Source organism: Lepisma saccharinum, chromosome 29 (genome assembly GCF_977018435.1).
Source record: "Lepisma saccharinum chromosome 29, izLepSacc3.1, whole genome shotgun sequence".
Taxonomy (NCBI): Eukaryota; Metazoa; Arthropoda; class Insecta; order Zygentoma; family Lepismatidae; genus Lepisma; species Lepisma saccharinum.
In genome coordinates this window covers 25,254,279-25,265,940 of record NC_139257.1, presented here as the reverse complement: position 1 = coordinate 25,265,940, position 11,662 = coordinate 25,254,279, and the positions used below count along the sequence as shown (strand labels likewise).

The 11,662-nt window shown below is 36.5% G+C and overlaps 1 long non-coding RNA gene across 1 annotated transcript; it reads left to right on the top strand.

The window, feature by feature from the left end:
• The first annotated feature begins 4,462 nt into the window (after window positions 1-4,462).
• On the top strand, window positions 4,463-8,592 carry LOC145981323 (uncharacterized). The gene is made up of 3 exons (XR_014440955.1): window positions 4,463-4,486; window positions 5,557-5,597; window positions 8,446-8,592. It is a non-coding gene; the product is annotated as an uncharacterized LOC145981323 (long non-coding RNA).
• Window positions 8,593-11,662: the final 3,070 nt, after the last annotated feature.

Genomic DNA, 11,662 nt, shown 5'->3' with positions numbered 1-11,662 from the left:
ACTCGTCAAATTTAGAAAATTCGGTAACATAATCGTATGGATATACCCCTTCCGCCTAAGCAATTTCAGGTCCAAATTTGGAAACGTGTCAGACGTAATTTTGAATTGGGCATCAGATAATTGACTGGCCAGAGTGGCAAGGCTAGCCGACAGAAATCTATATGAATCTAGAAATCTTAGGTATGTGGGCCTGCCATTAACACTGATTATTTTACTAATAGCTATATATTTTTCGTCATTTTCTGCTAAAATATTTAAATCCTGCTACTTAAACCCCTCGTATATGATCAGATGATGAAAATCATAATTAGATGCACCGTGGCAAAATATCGGGACAAATTTTGGTCTCTGGATCTTAATATTACAGCTACTACACAAAGCCTGTTTATATCGACCGCCCGTATGGCAATGATGAGACACCTTGATATTTTTATCCGAAAATTCAGAATTGCATACCGGGCATTTTTCTGTACTGTTGAAATCTTCGATTTGATAAGCTGTTAAAATTAGCATAGGTTCTGATTTTAATAATATTTCATGGGCTATGCTATGGTACACATTTTCTATTTTATGCACAATTTTTTTAACAGCATCTGGTCTCCTGTATAAGTATGATTTACTAACAAAACCATCATGTACAACTACATAACAAAAACTAGAAGGTTCCTGTAGCTGATACGCTGTACTTGAATGATGACTTATTCGCTGTGGATTATTGAAAATTGGAAACAAAGCAACCAAAATAGACCACACAAAGCTTTTCTGGTCGGTATTTTCTACGTTAACTACAGGTAAAGGCAGATATGTCGAACCTTGTAGAGGTCTGAATTCAGAAATATTAACATAGAGCCTGTGTGGAGATCTACAAAGACTCCATCCTGATTTTTTAGCAGTAAACTCAGAATGTTTGATAAGCAATTGGTCTATCAAACTGCTTAGTATTTCGTCTAAGTTTGTATTTGAGTATACAGGTACAGTTTTTGTTATGTGGGGCTGTGTAACATTTGTGCCATTTGGTTTCTTATATTCAGTATACAATTTGAGATATAGCTTATAAGAGCCATTTTGTGCGTTTAGAATAGCCTGCACATCAGAATTTACAGTATTCAAAATATTCTTAATATTAAATCTTGGCTCTGATACGAAACGGTAATCCCTTAGTTGACTATTAAAACTACTATCAATGGGTGCTTTGCGTGGCTGCTTTGCTGGTCTAGTATTATCAGATGTAACAAGCTTTCTTTTTATACCAGATGTAGATGGCTGTTGGAGCAATGTTGATGCCTGTGCAGAACAAGAGCCTATATGTCTATTGAAGTATGCCTTGCAAAACTTTTTATGGCATTTTGGGCATATTTTAGTGGGCATTTTGCGTTTCTCAGGATCACAATGACGTTGGTGCTTAGCCCCATTAGGGCTGGATATATTCTTATCGCATTGTTTACAATATTTTTGATTTGGCAGTTTTGGTTTTGGTATTTATGTATAATTTCTTGGGGCTCAAATCAAAAACTATATACTTAATAAAAAATATCAGTTGGCTTCAGCCGTGTGCTTTGTATACTTGGTGTGTATACTTAGTATGTATACTTTGTGTGTATACTTAGTCTGTTACTATTTTTGGTTTTGTTATTTATATATAATTTTTTGGGGCTCAAATCAAAAACTATATACTTAATAAAAAATATCACTTGGATTCAGCAGTGTGCTTTGTAGTTCATAAGATTACACTTTACAGAGTATTACACTCAAGGCAATAAGCTCATATGAGCATCTTGGCTTAGTTTTTGGTGTAGCCAAAACAATGCCAAGAGGGCCATATTTATTACAATCCTATGGACAACAATCTGACAGATACAGCTTTTGTACGTGTAGCCAAATCAATCTGAGGGGAATCATACGTTTTACGTGAAATCCCCGAGGGCTTTTTTTACTAAATTCTTGGATTGGACAGAGTAGCACTCTGTAGGCAATAAGCTTATATAAGCATCTTGACATAGTTTTAAGTGTAGCCAAGATCAATCAGAGAAGGGGTCATACTTTTTGTGTTCCAGTAATACTCGTAGTACATATTTCACTACTGATGCCCTTCTTTTTTCCATTTGAGAACACGAGTTACATGCCGTAACAGTGATATTTCGTCGTCATCACCTGCAAATATCAAGCTGTTTGCGTCTGTACGTCCTACACCAGACCCAGACCCCGATTTCAGTAACATAGCAGACCATTTCTTGAAAAAGCAAATTTAGAGAAAAAAGTCTTTAAAAGTAATAAAAATAACTATATTATTTCGTCATTGAGCACGTCATGAAATCATATGTATATTAATGAACAAGAAAGAAACATAACTGAAATATCGTTATTAATTTTTCAAGTTATGATGTAGGTAATAGATGCCATCACGTGGTGTCGGTCCTGCACTCGTCGTTGGACGTGGTTACGATAATCCAGGGGTAGGCAGCATCAGCTCAGAAATCAAATTTCGGTGCAAAATTTTTTATTCATGTTTTTTCATGTTAAATGTATGGCCAATTTTTATGCACATGTTGCCTGCAACTGTTGACAAAATTTCGACCTAACTAAGATGATATGCCCTGAAATAGGACTCCACTGCCGACTTAACCCTTATAATCGCCAATCACGAAATGGTACACATGACCAATATTGATCGCAAATGACAGATTTACATGGCATCAGTCATCAGACGTCTAATTATGATCGTTCGATAATTACTCACATATTTTTCTCACCCATAAGTGGCTGACTTCCCAATTATTAATTTACAGAATTTTCTCTATGGAATATTTTAAGCACCGACAAATATCTCAATGTGACGTGCCTTTCTGTCGTGGCACGGCACGTGCCAGTGTTGCAAGGAACATACAAATTCTGTGATAAATGGGAAACTACCAACCATATTATGTGTTGTATAACGAAACAAGGATCGCATCCAGTAGCCCTACGGAAAGTAAAGAAAGATACGAAAAAAATTGGAAAACAACGTATTGAAAAGGAATTGGTTATATCAGATTTTTTCTCTTAGCCTACTATGTCATATATTTGCAAATCTCGTTGCCCGGTTGATGTCTATAGGTTAGTTTATCCTTCTGATACTTGAGATCGTTCGAAAAGTTCCCGCACTCTAAGATTGATAATTTGTTTGCTTGTAATTAACGTATTAAATACATGCATTTGTCTTTAAGTACACCAAAAATAGTCTGTAAACTAAATATGAGTAACACTGCAATCTCTGATGTAGGAAACACACTGACAAGACGGCAAACCACTTTCCGCACGTTGAAACACACAAAAATAATGTTGAAACTAAATTTGAAGCAATCAATTACTGCGGTTTTATATGGTTCCGGATAATCGGGAAATAGACTTCTCCATTTCTCCACTGGCCTCCCCGATGGTGCAGTGGTAGCGTCGTTGCCTTGTAATCAAGAGGTCACGGGTTCGATTCCCGGTGGTGGTTTGGATCCCACTCTAAACTGTCGGTCCAGTCTCGGTTAGCCGTACTGTGCATAAAGTGGACTTAAAACATCAACTCAATCAATCCATTTCCCCTTACATTTTTCATATTACATACTCAAAATATGCTTCCAACATAGAAATTCGCTATGTGGGGCGTAGAGCTTAACGTCCACTGAGACACGAAGCAACGTGGCAACTCGTGAGTTTCCGGCCTCTCAGTGGGCGATAACCTTTAAGATAATCTGAAGACTTCTTACACGGAAATCCCATGCTTCGGTTCTGCGCCTCTCCCTATAGTGGGCGTTACACCATTTGATTTCAATAGAAACCGACGACACAAGTTTTGTGTCTCTTCGCGTTTCACCACGTCTCAGTGGCGATGTGTTTAGAAGGCATTGTTGACAAACACTGATTGTACGTGCACGTCTCACATCGAGGACTGTAACAGCGGCACTGCTCTAAATATAACATGAACTCGTTCTTCAAAGTCATACCAATCCCTACTGGCAGGGTTGCCAACTCATCCAGATGAATGCCTTAGTAACTTATTTTTAAAGTATGAGTTGGTTGAGTTGGTGTTTTAAGTCCACTTTATGTATAGTAATTCTAATCGGGACTGGACCTACAGTTTAAAGTGGCTCCACCGGGTATCGAACCCGGACCCCTTGATTACAAGGCGACGACGATACCACTATGCCAGAGAGGAGGCCCCTTTTAAAGTATGAGTACGGGGACTTATCGAACGCACTGTAGTTGTTTGTGACACACTAAACACTGGAAAAAAATTATATATCTCGTGTTTGTGTGTGTATATGTGTCTTTGCGTGTCATTATATATATATATATATATATATATACACACACACACACACACACACACACACACACACACACACACACACACAGGTGTATACTTATATACGTGTATTTATACACACACATTCATGTAAATTCAAGAAGTATGATATAATTAAATTATCTTGCAGGAATGCATCCATACAAACACGAGGTATGTTAATATTAATTCATAACATTATACTCAAATACAAGAAAATAAGAAATATTTTAGATATAAGAAGAAAATAATACATGTAATAGCCAAACATAATTCCAAGCAACATCATATGAACAAGAGTAACAATATAGTGCATTCGTAATCTAATTTTGTAACTACTTTTAACTGCTGACAGCAGAACAAAAAATTGTATAATGCAAGGAAACTATCGTTTATGTTATTCATAAACTGCACTATAACAAACACTTTACATATGAAACACAATTACAATATTTTATTTATCGATACCATATAACTAATATGAAATGTGTACGAAGGAATCTCGTAAATTAATACAAATATGCAATGAACGCTAAAAAATATATAGGATTACAATTTTAAGATACCAACTTTTATTAGAATTTCTAAAAATTCATTTATTTCTGCAGGTGAAAGTTCAAATTGGATTAAAATAATTTTAATTAAAACCATGCAAAACTCGTTACAGTGTCCATTAATAAGATATCAGTTAATATAGTACAATATTCTACACAGTAAATGTGTCTTCTCATTATCCGACATTATTTGGTAATAATCCTAAGATAAATGCAATCTCTGAGTAAAGTAACGGCACTTTATCGTGTCGTACTAATCCTATTATGTTCCGTGTAACTTAATTTTAAAGTTGAAAAATATGCAATTTCTCTTAGTCATACAGCACTAAAATTAACAGAAAGATATGAACCCGAACCGACATTCCAAAATACATCAGTACATAATCGGTTTATACAGGGAAAGTTTGAAGACTACTTTTTTCATTACAAATCAAACAAATTATAGAAAAATCATTTCATTCAGTTCTCAAAACTTTAACATGTGAACTTTTAACAAGTCTGTGCATATAATTCTCTGTTAGGTTGTGGGAATTAGAGGTGATATCTATTTCGAGTATGTCTTATTGCGGGTGATAAAAAACATCGAACGCAATAAAATAAAGTCAGTTTTAATATTCTTTGTTTCTTCCAGTTTTTAAATTATACTTTTCCATAATTATTAAATTGTCTGTCATTTTATTTTACCCACAGGAGTGACATAATTTTTAATCGAAATACTTCGGCTTTGGAAGGTAAGGACAAACATTATAATTATTACTGTAGATTTGTTTAAAATTTCACGTTATACATATCTGAATAAACATTACGATATTCCTGGATCGTTTTAAAATTTCTAATGGCACCACTATTAACATATTCATACGTGGATACAGTCACAACTAAAGTCGGCAAAATGTAGCAATATACACAAACACAAACACAAACACACACACACACACACACACACACATATATATATTCATCAATCGTTTTCTGCCTAATTGGCAGGTTTTTCACTGAAATCTCCAGCTTTCCCTATTCTCTGCCTTAAGCTTCGTAATAGCATACGACTCAGTTAATATAATATAATCCGTAAGCTGATATCTCTTTCTTCCACGGACTTTTCCTTCTTTAACCATTCCCTCCAAGGCATCCCTTAGCAGGCAGGTCCTTCTTAGACAAGTGTCTTAACCAGTTTATTTTCCTCTTCTTGATGGTCTCCAGTATAGGTCTTTTTTCACCAACTCTTTTCAGTACGGCTTCGTTTCTTACCTTGTCCGTCCATTTTACACCCTCCATTTGTCGCCATGTTCACATTTTAAAAGCTTCGAGTCGTTTTTCTTCATTTCTTCTCAACGTCCAGGTTTCTGCACCATATAGTGCTACACTCCACACAAAACATTTCACTAATCTCTTCATTATACCTATGTCCATGGGTCCACAAAAACATTTCTTCTTCTATTGAAAGCTTCTTTTGCCATTGCGATTCTCATTTTCGCTTCTTGGTTGCAGCTCATGTCAATGCTTTTAGTGCATCCGAGGTACTTGAAGTTTCCACTTGCTGGATTCTTTCACTGTTTGCTTTCACATTAATATTCCTTGGTTTCCGTCCTATAACTATTGCCTTTGTCTTCTTTACATTAATCTTCATCCCATACTGCTCACAGCTGCTCTTTAACTCTTTTAACATACTATTTATGGTTCTTTCATTCTCAGAGAATAATGCCATGTCAACAATAAATCTTATGCAATTTTTCTTCTTCCTCCCTATTTGACACCTCCTGTACCTTGGAAACAATTTTTCACTATATCTTCTAAATAGATATTAAACAAAGTAGGCGATAGGCAGCATCCTTGTCGTACTCTTCTTCCAATTTCACAGCCTTCTGTCATTTCTCACTTTAACTCGTTGATTCATGTATAAGTTGCTTAGAAGTCTTCTCTCTTTCCAATCTACACCAATTTTCTTCAGAATTTCTGAAAGTGTAACCCAATTAACTCTATCAAAGGCTTTCTCCACGTCTGCAAATACTACAAATACCTCCTTTCATTTCTCTAAATATATTTCCCCAATGGTCCTCAGTAAACCAATTGCATTCCTTGTACCTATTCCTTTCCTGAAACCAAACTGTTCTTCCTCTAACTCGCCACTGACCTTCAAGTATAGGCGTCTGTTCAGAAGTCTTAGAACAATGTTTGCCAAGTGAGATATCAGGCAGATTTCCCTGTACTCAGAACATTTTCTGGCATTGCTTTTTTTCTGCAGATGTACCAAAAAGTATCCGTGAAATCTTGTGGCCAATCCCCTTTCTCATAGATTTCATTGCATAAGTGCAGTATTTCTCTTTTTCCATCTCCCAGGCATTTGATAAGTTCAACAGGAATTTCATCAGTGGCCGTTGATTTCCAATTCCTCATTTCTTTAAGTGCTTGCTCAAATTATTCATTCAGGATATAGTATCCTTTCTCATCATCAGGCAGGTCTTCTTCATTTTCTACGTTCAGACTGTCTGGGCGATTCTCTTTCTGGTAGAGCTCTTCAACGTACTTTCCCCACACATTCGATATTCCTTCCTTGTCTGTGATTTCACATCCTCCCTCGTCTTCTATCATCCACATTGTTTTCCATTTCTTCTTTTGGAAGTTCAAGCAGTTTACTTCACGGTACATCAAGTCATACCTTCCTCATTTTTCCAGTTCTTCAATTTCTTCACATTTTTAATTCATCCATTGTTCTCTTGCTCTGTCAGTTTCTCTTCTTATCTGGTTAATTAGTATCCTGCAATTATTTCTTCCCTCTTCTGAATTTACATTCTTCCATTCTCTCCGTTCCTCCATTTTTCCAGCATACTTTCTGTAAACCATGGTTTCTTTGCACTTTTCCTTTCTCTGTAGCCTATTGTTTCATCCACTGCCTTCTGTAAGCAATTTTTTATTCCATCCCACATCTCATTCTTATTGTTACAACTAGCTTTAAACTTAGTATAGTTTCCTTGAAAATTTTCAGCAAATTTTTGTCATTTTGCTTCTTACTTTAGCATCTCTAAGTAGGGTTTCTTGCTCACCTGATCCTGTGTTATCTTCTTCAATCTAAGATTGATTTCTCCTATTAGCAATATGTGGTCTGAATAACGCCAGCTCCTGGCAATGTCTTCGCATTTTTCAAACAATTTCGAAATCTTGCTTATATCAGTATGTAATCTATCAGGTATATTTTGCTATCTCTTGGCCATATCCAGGTGTATCTCCTTCTCTTATGTTGCTGGAAGAGTGTCCTAAGGAGTTTCTTTTACAGAAATTTACCAGGTTTTCCCCTCTCTCATTTCTCTCACCTAATCCATATCATCCTACTGTACTACCATCCTGCCTTTCTCCTACTACAGCATTCCAATCATCCATTACGATAATGCATGGTCCCTTTCTCTCTTTTTCCATCAAGTCTTCTATCTTCTCATAGTTTATACATATATAATTACAATTAATAATATTATTATAATAATGACATGTAGATATACAGATATTCCTACAAATAAGAAAAAATCAGTAGTCCTTACAAAGTAATCCTGAGATATTTTAAAATACTCTTCTTTTATTTCGAAGGAATATCATGCAGAATGACCATCTAAGGATAAAGCTGGATACATTTCATTATGACTCCAAGATATTTGTTGCATTGTATTCACTGCTAAATTTCATATTACTGTCCTCTTCACTGTTAAATTGAGTTTATCAGTTTCAAAATAAAGAACCTGCATTTTGAAACGTTTTGTTCCTTTAATTTACATGAACAGTGTATCTCAAACGTTTTAGGACAACGACATTTTAAACTAGACAGTCCAAATTACTTGAGGCGCTAGTGGGTTGCGTGTAGAGTTAGGCTCTATTTCAGGGTTACCATATGCAAAATAGATATTTATGAAATACGCGAAAGGAATAAAAAAAAAGAATCATTTTATAAAACTGTAAAGAAAGTATCACTATTACATTTGTCGCAAATAAGAAATACTTTCTGATAGAAAGAAAATCGATTTTCTGGTATTTTATCGCTGATGAGTCTGAACAAATTAAAAAAGAAGAGAGGAAACGTAAAGGGACAACAAATGAGAGGAGAAAAGAGAGAAAGGAGTAGAGAAAAAGTAAAAGACGGAAGATAAGATGGGAGAGATGTGGATACGATTGAGGAGAGAGGGAAAAGATACGAGGATAGTTGAGGAAAATGGAGCAAAGAAGAGAAGGGAGGAGGGAAAGAGACGAAAGGAGAGGAGAAGAAGAGATTTGAGAGGAGAGGAGGAGACGAGAAGATGGGAGTTGCGAGTATAGTAAAGGAGAGAAAATAAGAAGAACGAAAAGAAGAGGAGAAGACACAGTGAAGTGTGAAATCTAAGACAGGAGAGGAGATAAGAGGAGTGGAGAAAAATGGGATAGAGACTAGAGGCGAGAACAGGAGGGAAGGCGATTTAACATATAAGCAGAGAAGATGAAGAGGAGAGGAGATGGAGAGAAGAGAAGAGAAAGGAAACGAGAGTTGCAATGAGGTATTTGTACAAAATATCGTCTCAGCATCAAGAATTGATGCATTAATCAAAATATCGACATGAATCATTCAATATTTTTTTTTAAAATGAATTGGAGAATGCCTTATGGCTGAGTTCAGAGCGAGATAAAATCTGGCACGTAAAATCTTTGATTCTACCTGCGATTATACCACTAAAAACATGAATTTAATTTTCATATTTTTAAGAATTGTCCAATTTTTCTCCACTTCTCAGTTCGTTGAAATGGAGGTTTTGTCATCTAACATTTCTCCTCCTCCCATCGTTAATTCCAAACAGAATCATTCCGTTTTACACTGCGTGGAAAATGAACACAATGATATGTCTAAAATTTTCTGCCACCGGAGGGGTTTGAACCTACCACCATCAGGTTGACAATATACAACTGTAACCACTCTTTTTCCTCTTTTTAAATTTTCTTTATTGAAAGAAGCTATTACTTACACAGATTTTACATTTGAACGTGAATTTCAAAGGATCACATGTAGGAAATTTGCATACAATTCTTTACAGGTTATCTGATCATTGTGATGATATTGTTCACTGGCATAAAATTTGAACGACAGTTTTTGTACATGAAGTTGGTTGCCAAGCACATAATAGAAATAATGTCCTATGAGAAATTGCACTGTACGTGTTCTTGTGAGAGGAAAATGCTGAAACTCTATAGTTATATATGGTTCACCGTGAAGTCGTTCGGGGAGCGGCGGCATATGATTCCAAGTAACTTCTTAAGGTTTTTCCAATGTTCCACGTCTATCACACATGTCGTCAGTCGGTGCACTAAGGTGTCGTCCTGTGCACATTTGGTACAATGGGAGTTGTCTGCCATAAGGTATTTCTGCAATCGTACTCTAGTGACGATAGTATCGTGTACAGTTAAGTACCATATGGAGCGCACTCGATTGGGGAGGTGGTTCACCGCTGTGTTTCTCCACACGATGTTCCAGCGCACATTGAGGAATAATGGGACAATACGAGGAATATGTTTCGTCCGGATTTGCAGCATTTTTTATAGAGATTTGTTGTTATATCAGAAGGATCCACACTTGGAAGGAGCATCAACATGTAACAAATTTCCACTATGGTTGTTCGTAAATAGAGAAATTTAGTGGGTATAACTCCTGGGTAAGTTGGGGCGCATAGTTTCACTTCATCCAGCATGGAGCGTAGCACACGAGCCGTGATGCTAACTTGATGCTTGACTATAATGACGATATGGCGTTGCGAAAATAAGGCTTGCCCTTGTCGGTCGATACTCAGCAGGTTTAGTCCTCAAAGGCGAGTTGGTAGGCATAGTGTGTTATGAGCTTCATGGAACAGGTGACCGTGCCAGAGAAAGCGTGCGATCATTCTCCAGATTCTCGCAGCCGTTAATGACCAGTTTTGTACGTTTTATGTTAGTAAACATGCAAGTGAGCTCAAAGTACCTAAAATAAACATATATTCCTTAAATTAGTCTGTATAATAATTAGGGCCCGGAAGTTGAAGACCTATAAATTGAAAAAAAAGGACTATAAAAAGGACCTAAAAACGGAAAAAGACGTATAAATGTGATCCAAATTAATTAATAACTTCAGTTTTAACCTCCCCACCCCCTCCCTCTGCGCGGCACCTCCTTATCTGACTTGAGATCTTTGCAGGCGTGCTGTCTGGTCGTATACACCATGCTGAAAGCTTCAAAACAAGATAAAGTTGCCATACAGAGCGACCTTCCAGGTTAAGTAAGTAAGACCTTCCAGTAAAAACCGCTGAAGTTGCAAAAAAAGCCGTTAAGACCTAAAAATACGCTAAAAAAGGACCAATAAGTCAAAAACGCCGAAAAAGACAAAATAGGACAAATAAAACCCGCCTTTTTCTGGCCTACCATGACCCAAAATGAACATATATTATGTTGGGCCTCGTCTTGGGACACTAGGAAGAAAAGGGATTTTATCGGGGCAAATCCTGCCATTGTACTTGAAACTGCACGTCCAGTCCCGATTAATCTATCTGTCCTTAAAGTGAACTTGAAACAAAAATCCAAAATTGCAGGGGCGGACCGAGGGTCGAGTTTCGGGGTGGGGCAATTCGGCGGAGGATTGAGGTCCAAGAGATATTTTAATTTGATTACCACAGTAATTATTGAAGTTAAAGTCAGTCATCATTGTAATTAACATAAAGCAAGGAATGACATATTATATAATATTGTCTCAACAAAAAGAAGGGTACAAGTTGAACATACAATTTCAGTAGTCTTATCACCTTTTCTTGTCCTTTGAAAC